The 11,852-nt window shown below is 40.4% G+C and overlaps 1 pseudogene; it reads right to left on the reverse strand.

Moving 5' to 3' along the window:
- Window positions 1–368: 368 nt before the first annotated feature.
- LOC111147476 lies at window positions 369–2,129 on the reverse strand (annotated as a pseudogene).
- Between the last annotated feature and the right edge of the window lie 9,723 nt (window positions 2,130–11,852).

Here is an 11,852-nt window from a genome sequence, read left to right on the forward strand (position 1 = left end):
TACTGGTTGCCTGTGGGTGCAGGTTACACTGAGGAAGCAGCAGGGCCCAAGGATTAATAATGCAGGCTCGGTAGTCATTCCAACCCCCACTTGCTAGTGACGGAACTCCCCAACGAGTTGCTTCAGCTCCTTTGCCTTAATTCCCTCATCTGTAAGGTGGAGAAAACAGTAGCATCCATCCCACAAGGTCCTTGGGAGATTTAAATGAAGCAAGACATGCCAAGGGCTTGGAGTAACACTGGCCCAGTGGACATGCCCATATTTTCTTTCTTGTTTTGTTTTGTTTTTACCATTTTACATTATTATTGTCTCTAGTATTTTCTCCTTCCCAGGTAGAAATTCACATCCTCTATAGTGTTGCTCCTGAGTCAGTCATTGTGTGCCGTCCCCACTTGCATGTTTCCAAAATCATCTTCTTCTTCATGTTTTCTTTGCAAACTGCCCGTGGGTCCAGAATGAACAGATAATGACCTTTCTATCTGGAGTGATGACATCATCTGTTTTGTTAATTTTGCCAGGTAGATGGCTTCGTATTCTTGAAGTTGATGGACAAATCCAGCATTAGGATTAATACAAAATCTTTCTGGAACATCAGCAGATGTATCTCTTCATTCCAGATGTTTCCATACTGTATGTAATAACAGAGGCAGCACTCCTGGAGATCCCTGCATTTCCATGGACAGTAACTTTTTCTCCACCAATAAATTCTTTAATTATGGGAAAATGATGTATTCTATTTTCAACTGGATTATCAATACTAAATAAATAGCTAAATAATTGTTGAAAGGTTGACTTAACAAAGTTTGCTTCAATATTTTGTCTTTTGCATATTATAGGGGTTAATCCATGTTTCTGTAGTATAGGTAAGCTTGCTTTTCCATAGCAGAAGAATATGGGCCTAAAAACAATCCAGGTAAAATTTCCTGCATCTCTCTTCTCATTGGGTAGGTCCATTCCTCAGGCATCTTCCTTGCCCTGCAGGAGTGAGGCGACCCCCAGCTTCAGGTCCCCCTGACCTTCAGGCTAGAGCCCTGGGGCTTGTGGGTAAGGTGCGAGTGGGAGTTATCTGGTCTCCTATTGCAGACGCTGGCTGCCAGTGGCAGAGAAAGGAAGGAGGGCAAGTGAGCTGGAGGACTGACAGCGGGCAGCCAGCTTACAACTAACACATGCAGACTAAAGGGTCCCAGCAACTCTGGCAACGATGACAGGGAAGAGGAGGGCTGGGGGGTTGCTCAAACCCGGCTGCCATGCTGCTGCTGTCTCCCTCCCCCTGAGTCTCTACACCCCTCAGGCCCCATAGCCTTGGGCACAAGCAAGAGCCCTAGCAAATATTTCCTTTACTGACACCTAAACAAGCTGTCTCCAGCAGGTGCACTGGTAGCTCAGTGCCCTGATTTTCCGTAAAGAGGAGAAATGCACATTGAAAGCCAAGCCTGAGGTTGAACAGAGCTATTTCAAGACCTCTGATATTATTTAGACCCAATATGTTGTTTCTCCCGGTTCCACATACTGATAGCCACTTTATCATATACATACCCTGCTCCTCCAGAGCCCACCCCCCACACACATATGTACATGTTCATGAGCACATGTGATCTGGGGAGTTAACATTTAGGCTGACAGGAAGTTGGTTCTTGGTTAGATTTTCCCACAAATTCTGTTAAAATGTATATAGTCACGACTGCTTAAATGTTTAGCTAAAGTTATGATAACAAGGGAATACTTTAAATCTAGCATCTCTCACTCTTGGCCTAATGAGGACATTCTAGGGAATACATACATCCATACGCCACTCCGGAGTGATGTAACCCAGGCGAATGAGATCGTGGTGTGAAGTGTTTTGTAGTCTTAGTAGGAAGTTTGGAATAGAAGTGGAAGGACATGGTGTTCATGGAAATAACCTCGCAGATGACTTCAATGACTTCTGCAATAGCAAAACTCCAAGGGTGTTTGTACTCTAAGGTTGTAGATAGTCTACAGAAGACACATGAGATCACTGTAGTTAATGCTGGACTCTCCGTAGGGCCTCTTAATGGATACTTTGCTATTTTTACCTCTTCATCTGGTCTTATTTCAGCTATATTGAGATCTGAATGATGATTTAAACAATTGTTTAAAACACAGTGCATTATTCCTGTCACAATGAAATCAAATTTTTATTTTCAACCTATATTTAAAATTGTATCCTCTCACTGAACAGAATTGATTTCACTGAACAGACTTGTAAATAACGCCCTGTGATGCTTTCAATGAATACGTGGGTCTACTTTTGTAGGCATTTATAAATTTTATAAATTATATTTATAAAATATAATGTCAAATCGGAAAAAAAGGTACTAAATAAACACTACTATTCACACGCACATCTCCTTCATATCATGTCTGAGAAACTTCTGCTTAAATTAACCCCCACGGAATAAAAGTCTGTGCAAACAGATGGACTTTGCACCTTGCCCTAAGGGTCAGCTGGCTGGAGGACTGTAAGCTTGGCAGCAAAGCTCTTCGTCAAGGACCTTCCCATAAGAAAAGCTTCATCTTCATCTCAATTCAAGCGACATGAATAGGACTTGGCTTCCATCATAGACACAGCATTCAGCTATGGTTCCAAAGGATCCTGTTAGGGCTGAAGATGGTGGCACTGATGATGATGGCCCAGAGGCTGCAAAGCATGTTAGATCTTCCCAGGCATTTTCACGTGCAATCTCATGATTGATACATGCAACCTTATAGAGTAAAAAAATGTATATGCAAAGTACTTTTTCAGGTTAAAAAAAAAAAAAGCCGTATCATTCAATCTGGATTGGTGAATTTCTCACATCAAAAGAACTCTAAAATGTATTTGAATATGTCTCAAAAATGCAATTTTAACATTTTTTAATGTGTAATCCAGACTAGTAAAAATACCAGCAACATTCATTTGGGGGCCACAGAACACCCAAGTCATTCAAACACAACACACTGGATACCCCTCTACTGACACAGCCAGAAGAAGAAGTAACAGGAAATACGGTTGTCATCAAGGACCGGTAAGCAGTGATGCGTGCTGCAGCTGCGTTATTCTAAGGGAATCTGATTTTCCCCCAGAAGAAAATTCAGGAATGTGATTATTTCCTCTCTCTTCCCTGAGTCTGTGGACAATACCCATTTTCTGTTCTCAGGTGGGAATGCTTGCCTCACTGTGTGTTTGGCAGAGTACAAAGTATGTTTCTGAACAGAAGTGCCTATGGGATCTTCTCTATGACCATCGTACAGTTCAAAAGAACTTTGTTCAGGATCGCCTAATTTTTTTTTTTTCTTTCTCTTCTTCCCCTCCCCCCCTCAACCATTGTTGGAGTGTCACATGGGCATCTCTCTCATCTCTCAGATTGATGGCATCGTCTAGGACTTCCCACATAGACAAGATAAACGAAAGGCTTCCATGGACAGGTATGTAACTGTGGAGACAGCAGTGCTGCAGAAGAGGCCTCCAGATCAGAAAGAATGTCTGTCCCACAGTCAACTCTCTGGCTCTGCAGTCACCTTTGACATGACTTGCTGAATAGGAGTTTGTTTTCCAATTTCCATGGTTCAGCCATAGGCCATGCAAAGTAAATACTAATAAATGAGCAACAGTAGGTTCAAAGGAACATAAGACTAGAATCCCTCCTCCTTTGGAAGACAGTTTGGGTTGCATTCACATGTGAATCAATCTGTTTGGGGTCTTTGAAGTGACTTTGATTAAGAGTTGTAGCCCAATAGTAGTGAAGTGGGCAGGGTCATCCAAAGAATTGGCAGTTCCAATATGGATGCGTGGCCTGTGCTCCACATCCAGAAAGAGCCCCAGGTAATGGCCTTATACACAGAGTGTTTTCAGCTTCAGAAAAACAGATCAGGAACTCACTCTCCATAGAAGTTTGCATGGAAGTGGGTTTTGTTTGAAGTAAAGAAAATATTCCATGAAATTTCATGTTTTTATAGATCAGCTTTGAATTAATTTGTAGTCCATTAAAATTTTAGGTGCTCTTTAATAAGCAAAAAGCAATAATTTCCCCTTAAAAGGAGGCAGTTTATATATTTTCAATAGACATACTTTATCTGTTTATGAATAAAACCAAAAAATAATAATGCTCCGAATTTCAGGAACATTCATAAAATCAAACACAGTGTATGAAACTCTCCTTAAATGTATTAGAAATGCTAAAATTAATGAATATTTAGATTTTGTTAAGATGGTTGATTTGTAAATCTTGGGAGAAGAAGAAAAATAGCAATTTGTTGAATGACTAAGATTTCTGTCTCCTTCACCTCAAAAGAAGAATCTTGAAAATAATTTAAGAACCTGTTTCTTTGCCTTTTGTCTTGAATTCAAGTTTTTATAAAATTTGCATCTGCTTCATTCATGTTTTCCAATTTAACCTAATATTTTCTTCACTTTAAAATGCCTTCTACTGCTTACTTTGACAAACTGTGGAATTACCTTCTGATTCTCCAACATCGTTTAATTTTGAAAGCCCAACAAAGAGGAAATAGTTGAGACCAGTAGTAGAGCTATCATAGTGGAAAGAACATGGGTAGAGAGAAATTAAAAACTAAGTGACTTGGGTCAGTTTCTCCACCTTTCAGGACTTAGTTTTATTATCTGAAAAAAATGAGACCGTGGTACTTCTTGCTGAGTTGCTCTGAAAATCAGAGACAAAAAAGTCCAGACCATTAACTACACAGTTATTTGTTCAACAATGGCATTTGTTAACATTACATTTCTTAGGCCGGTTTTCAGATTTTCATCAGCTCTACCTCCAGTCCAGTTTTCTTTGAGGCTGGCACTGTTTTGGCTTGGGACACTACTATGTCTCAATGCATATATTTTCATTTGCATATACTATGTCCCATGCATATATTTCCAGTTTTCATGGGACTTAAGCCACAAATATACAAATATACAATTGATTTTTAAATTAGTTTCTCTTATGGTTGGTCACTTATATTATGAATAACTGTGATTGATGTATACGGCAACAGTACTGTGTAATTATTGGCTTAAAGTAGAAAGAGGACAAACACACTCCCTTCTAACAAGACTATGATCATCCAGTTAGTTGAGAATTATCTAGCTAGTGTGGGGAAATCACAATCTCCTTTCCTCAGCTGCAGAGAGCTGAAAGTTATCGCACTCTCCATCTTCCTGGCAAGAGTCTGGTTCTTTTCATCTCTGACCAAAAAGGGGTAAGTACCATTATTCTTAGCAAATGTTATTTTCTAAAAAAACGGAAAAGCTCTGTCCACATTGTGAGAAGATAGATTGGCTGATTGCTTATTAATCTTTAGGAGACACCGAGGACCCCAATGAGACTCTGAATAACCATACAGCTCTTGAGTAGTTCTTACATAGGCAGCAGGAGCTTCGGCCCTTTGAGTCCACCAAGATGAGACCCAGCAGAGTTGGTGACTAAGACCCCTGGGCACACAGCATAAAGCAAACCTGGATTGAAGGGTTACCGGGTACATTCTCACACTGAATTTATGAAGGGTGGGAAAAGCTAGGATACTTGAGGCTTTTCATAGGATAATATGCCAGATGAAGTCATGAAGACACAATGAGTATTTCTAGACTCTCTTCCCTATGTTTGAGCTCATCAGTTTGTCCTTATCAATCCCAGCTAACACATGTCGTCACGAATGTGAACGCAGTTTGTGTCACAGACTAATTATCTTGGGCTGTAACATCCCCCGCCCCATAAGTCTTTCTTCTAAGGAATTAAAAATACTTCTGTAATTCACAAAACACTCCTGCTAGTGGCATTTTGATTTATTGAAGGAAAGAACACTCTTATTTTTCTCCCTTATATCTCCATCCTGCCACATGTTGAAAACGATCTACTTTTTTTTTTTTTTTTTTTATTTTTTTTTTTTTTTTTTTAAAGATTTTATTTATTTATTTGACAGATCACAAGCAGGCAGAGAGGCAGGCAGAGAGAGAGGAGGAAGCAGGCTCCCCTAGAGAGCAGAGAGCCCGATGCGGGGCTCGATCCCAGGACTCTGAGATCATGACCTGAGCCGAAGGCAGTGGCTTAACCCACTGAGCCACCCAGGCGCCCCACTACTTTCTTCTTTTAACCCAACACTCCTTTAAAAAGCAAAATATTCCAAATTGCCTTTAAAAGTTCAGAAGGAAAGTCTGAGACAATAAGAAGGAGTCCTCCTTTATATGCTTTCCTAATAAGATTGGAGATGTTGGGAAACTTCTCTTGATGTGACAGAGACCAGAGTCAGGGAAATTTCATGAAAGCAGAACATTTTAGAGAGAAAAATTAGTAAAGCAAGAATCAGAAGAAAGAAAGATGCCCCTCCACAAAGTAATCAATACTCAAGAGGAAAAGAAAGGAGAATAAGAACTGAGATTTTACGGATTCATGTGGCCTCCTGTCATCTTCTAAAGCCAAGAGAATGGGGAAAATTCCCACATAAAGGAGAAAAGCGGAGAGAGAGTGCTTTTGCCAGGTGGAGCTGTATCTCAGTGATGACTTGTTTCAGCCATTACCCATAAAAAAGAAAGCCATAGGGACACCTGGGTGGCTCAGTGGTTAAGCATCTGCCTTTGACTCAGGTCATGATCCCAGCATCCTGGGATCCAGCCCCTCGTGGAGCCCCGCCTTGGACTCCCTGTTCCTGAGAGAGCCTGATTCTCCCTCTGCCTGCTGCTCCCCCTGCTTGTGCTCTCCCTCTCTCTGTCCAGTAAATAAATGAAATATAAAAAAAAAAAAAGAGAGAGAAAGAAAGAAAGAAAGCCTTGTTTTGTTTACTTGCTCATGTACTTCATTAGCTAAAAAAATATTCCTATCAGAGTTTTATTTGACAATTACAGTTATCATTTCTAACCGGTAACCTTTCATACTTAGTGGAAACCTAATGAACGTTTGCTGCTAAAGCCAACATTACTATATAATAATCCCTGATTCTGATGATCCTTGATAGTTCTGGTTTTTTCAGATAATGTTCAAATTTAAGATGTTTGATTGTGGGGCACCTGGGTGGGTCAGTGGTTTAAAGCCTCTGCCTTCAGCTCAGGCCATGATCTCAGGGTCCTGGGATCGAGTCCCACATCGGACTCTCTGCTTGACGGAGAGCCCGCTTCCTCCTCTATCTCTCTCTCTGCCTGCCTCTCTGCCTACTTGTGATCTCTCTCTGTGAAATAAATAAATTAAAAAAAAAAAGATGTCTGATTGTGACCTACATCCTCTAACATGAATTGTTGATTACATTGGATTTGATCTGTGGTTCAGATGTGGTTCCCTCTTACTTGATACAATATTTATCTCTGGTTTACAAAATTATCTCACATGCCTCATTTTTACAATGAGATATATAATATGGTGATTTTGTAGGTGAGTAAACTGAGGCACCAAAGAAGTGGCCAAGCCAGGCCTTCTGGCTCCAAATTGAATGTTCCTTCCACCTATTAGTATTCAAATTAAATGCACCAGATACGACACATGCCTTCCAGAAGTCTGCAAAAACATACAAGGGTAACTGTTAGTGGTATGGAGTAAGCAGAACTATATAGCATTCTCCCAGATGTCTTACTAAGATGATCCTAAAAAACGACTTCAAGGATTGGCAGGGCCACCATCCTTCAGTGCATGAATGATGTGACACCACTGATTGACACAAACCCAGTTCAGACCTCAGGAAGAGTGGGGGGAAGACAAGCCAAGTCACAATCCAAATTAGTGCAGCCACTCCTGCAGCTCGAGGAACACAATGTGGTCTTTGACTAACCTTTCAAAGCCCCATGTAGCTGGGGCTCCGATGGTGCTTGTTCCAGAAGAGCAGGGCGGGGCTGAGCTGACAGCCTGGAACATTGACCACCATGCGGCAACTGACGTGTAAATCACCCTCTGACTTGGGGTCTCGAACTTAGAGAAGGAAATGTCATCTCCAGATTTGGCCCATCACGTGCTTATGCAGGAATGGCCCCTCTTAGGTGACTTTCTCTACCTTTCCAGAAAAATGATGTAATGCTGGTTGAGATAACATTTTTGGAGTTGATTTCCAAGACTGGCTAGAGTTTTTAAAAGTATCCCTTTTCTCTGAAATGGAACCACATTTTTCCCCAACCCCCCAAAATGCCATATCTTTCTATGTCGAGAGTAGGAAGTAGAGAGCCTATCTTCTCCATGTATCAGACCCACTCCCCAGACTGGAATTCCTCGCTGGGGGCCCCTGCACCTGCCACCTGGAGGGCCGTCCTTGTTCTACTTTCCAGGACCACTAAGGTTGGCCTCTTCTTCATTCAGGGGATTTGGTTAAGATACTAGGTCATAGCATCCTGAGATGTTCAATCTATCCATGTGATTTATGAGTGGTTCATTTCTTTTTTTTTTTTAGAAATTCCACTGCTTGTTACTAGTGAGTGAGCAAAATGAAGCTAAAAGCCAGCCACAGTGGATAGCAACTTAGCAATTCCTGAAAATATTGACAAAAAGACGTATGTTACATACCTGGTCAAAAGATACAAACTTCCTGGGATGCCTCCCTGGCTCAATCAACAGAGCATGCAACTCTAGATCTCAGAGTCCTGTGTTTAAGCCCACATCGAGCATGGAGCCTGCTTTAAAAAAAAGAAAGAAAAGAAAAGAAAAAGAAAATGAAAACATACAAACTTCCAGTTATAAAATAAATGAATCATAGGCATATAATATACAACATGGTAACTATTGTTAATAGTACTGTATTGTGGGGCACCTGGGTGGCTCAGTGGGTTAAGCCTCTGCCTTCGGCTCATGTCATGATCTCAGGGTCCTGGGATCAAGCCCCTCATCGGGCTCTCTGCTCAGCAAGGAGCCTGCTTCCCTGACCGCCACCTCTCTCTGCCTGCCTCTCTGCCTACTTCAGATCTCTCTCTCTCTGTGTCAAATAAATAAATAAAATCTTAAAAAAAAATAGTACTGTATTGTATATTTGAAAGCGTTGTATATTCAAATCTTTGAAGTTCTCATCACAAGCGAACAAATTGTAATCCTGAATGGTGATGTAAGTTAGCTACACTGATTGCGGTGAGCATTTTGCAATATATACAAATATTGAATCAGTATGCTGTTCACCTGAAACTAACACGTTCTACGTCAATTATATCTTAATAAAAACAAGTATGCATAAAATTAAACATTTTATCTTCTCTATTTTCGTTCCTGTTAACATCGCCAATCAAGGTTTGTCTAGATCAGTGACTCTTACATGTGTATATGAATTTTCCGGGTGCTTTTGATTCAGTTGGGGGTAGGCCTTGAGATTCTGCATTTCTAAGACATGGCCTGACGATGCTGATGCTGTTGATCCACGGACCACACGTTGGGGAGCAAGGACCTTAATATTACTTCACAGAGATTGACACAGCTGAGAGTGAGGTGCGTGAATATGCTGAAGGTAATGCAATTCAGATTCTTCTAATAATTAATAAATATCTGGTAAAAGCAGAGCTCATACTACTGGAAATCTGATATGTTTTAGTAATACCTATTGGTTAATAATCAACAGAATGTCAAAACAAGTCAAGTGTTGGCCTAAATTTCCCAATATTTACTTTCCTTAGTTTGTAAGACACAGATTACTTCCAGTTCTCTTTTTTTGTGAACTAAGTACTAGGCTAGTCTCTTAAAACTGATTGTTCACTCAGCAGGATTCAGAATGGAATTATGGATGAGTGGGAGCTATATTGAGGCCTGCGGCATCAGGAAACTCAATGCGGCAAGGGGCCCTCAGTCATCCCTTGAAGGACTCCCCCAAGACCACTCAGGCCAAGTCAGCTTGCTGCCACCCTCAAATGTAGAAGAGCTTTTCCCCAACAACAGCAAATGTTATTTAGAATATTGAACACATCTAAGAAGAGAAACAATTTCCAAAAAAGAAGAATTCCCATTGCTACTGCAAAAAACAGTGTTTTTGGTTAAATGAAATCACAATATCATACCATTTCTTAATATTAAGTTTTGTTTTCAGGGATATATAGAGAATGCTTTGGGCTTCAGATTGTTCCACAAGTATTTGTATACCAGGCCATTTAGCTAGGAACTAGAGATACAGGGCAAATAAGACAGAAAAAAATCATTGCCTTCATTGAGTTGTCAGTCTGCATTTGCTTTCTGTTTTTCAATAACATATATCTTTTTATAACTCTGTGGAACTCCCTACACCCCCAACATTCTTTATTTTTAAATACAAAATTGAATCTCAATTTCTGATCCAAACTTTTTCTTTTTTTTAAATAGGGACAGTTGGAACATTTGTAAATATTGCTATTCTTGGAAAGATCATGAATCTTGCACCTATTTTTCTGTTGTTTGTCTAAATGTATGTGTATAAGCTATGGCTTCTGCCTGTGTACTGTCTTGTGTCTATTTCTAATTTGGGGGCATGATAGTGTGCTGTAATCACTTGTTTACAAGTCTGTCTCCTTAACTGGGGTATTAAGTTCTTAGTGGAACCACCATTAACCATTGAATTACCAAGCCAGAAACTGGGCCTGCCCGGACTCACTGAATCATGTTCATTGAATTTTGTAAACACCTTTCAAATCATTCTTTTCAGGTCCTCAAAATCTCATCCAGACAAATAGAATAGCCTCCTCCTTTGCCTTTCACTTTGGGCCTCCCCCTGACCTCCCTCTTGTACTTCTAATCTGTTGTCTACAGTGCCCAAAGAGAAGCTCTCTAACATGTCAATGGCTCATGTCACTCCTGGCTTTAGTGGATTCTCATTACTGTCAGAATAAATACAACACAAGTTCCATGAATAAAAACATGTGAGAAATGTTGTGTTCTATCTACCTCCTTTGACTTATAGTACGTTTTAGTATATTGACGTTTTTGAGAAGAACTGTTGTGAAATAGACTTCTCTCATTTCATTTAACCCAGAATATATCAAACTCATTTGACTACAGAATTTCTTTCTCCCTGGTAATTCCTACTGGCATGGCTCAAGCCATCATTCTCTAGGACATTCTTTAAGGAGTTCACTTGGTGAGCTGAGTGCAAAGCTCTGACTTTGCACTGGAATGGTAGTTGCCTTTCTTAGGGATCCTAAGCTGTTCTTCCTCAGAGAACAGGCGGCATTCAGCTGCTGTGCTTGACTAAACACAGCTGACACAATCAATTTTTGGAGTTAGATTTTGGATTTTATTCATTTATTTATTTAAAACATGAGAAGGGGGAGGGGCAGAGGGAGAAGGAGAGAGAGAATCTCAAACAGACTCCCCACTGATTGCAGAGCCTGTCACGGGGCTTGAAACCATCCATGATCCTGAGATCATGACCTGAGCTGTAATCAAGAGTAATCAAGAGTCAGATGCTCAACCAGCTGAGCCACCCAGGTGCTCCTAGACAGTGGATTTCAGACTTTTAAAATCATTGAGCAGAAGGGTGGTTGGGTGGCTCAGTCAGTTAAGTGGTTGCCTTTGGCTCAGGTCATGATCTCAGGATCCTGAGATCTAGCCCCTCATCAGGCTCCTTGCTCAATGTAGAGCCTGCTTCTTCCTCTCCCTCTGCCTGCTGCTCTGCCTACTTGTATTCTCTCTTTCTCTGTCAAATAAAGAAATAAAATCTTAAAAATAAAATAAAATAAAATCATTGAGCACAAATCACCAATTTGACACTCGAACTAAGGGCTTGAGACAGAGAATCATACAGACATTTTTGGCATTTTTGGATAGCAGGTGAGAAGAATGTCTGTAAGAAGAGAATCAATTGGGATTTTCTTCTTAAGAAGAAGCCAAAATTTAGACTTCTTATTAAGAAGTCCAAAATCAAGCAATGACTATCTCGAGTAGTGCTTTTCAATAGAAATATAATAAAGCAAAAATGTGAGCCCTATAATGTAA

This window comes from Enhydra lutris, unplaced genomic scaffold (genome assembly GCF_002288905.1).
Source record: "Enhydra lutris kenyoni isolate GAN:26980312 unplaced genomic scaffold, ASM228890v2 scaffoldscaffold17, whole genome shotgun sequence".
NCBI lineage: Eukaryota > Metazoa > Chordata > Mammalia > Carnivora > Mustelidae > Enhydra > Enhydra lutris.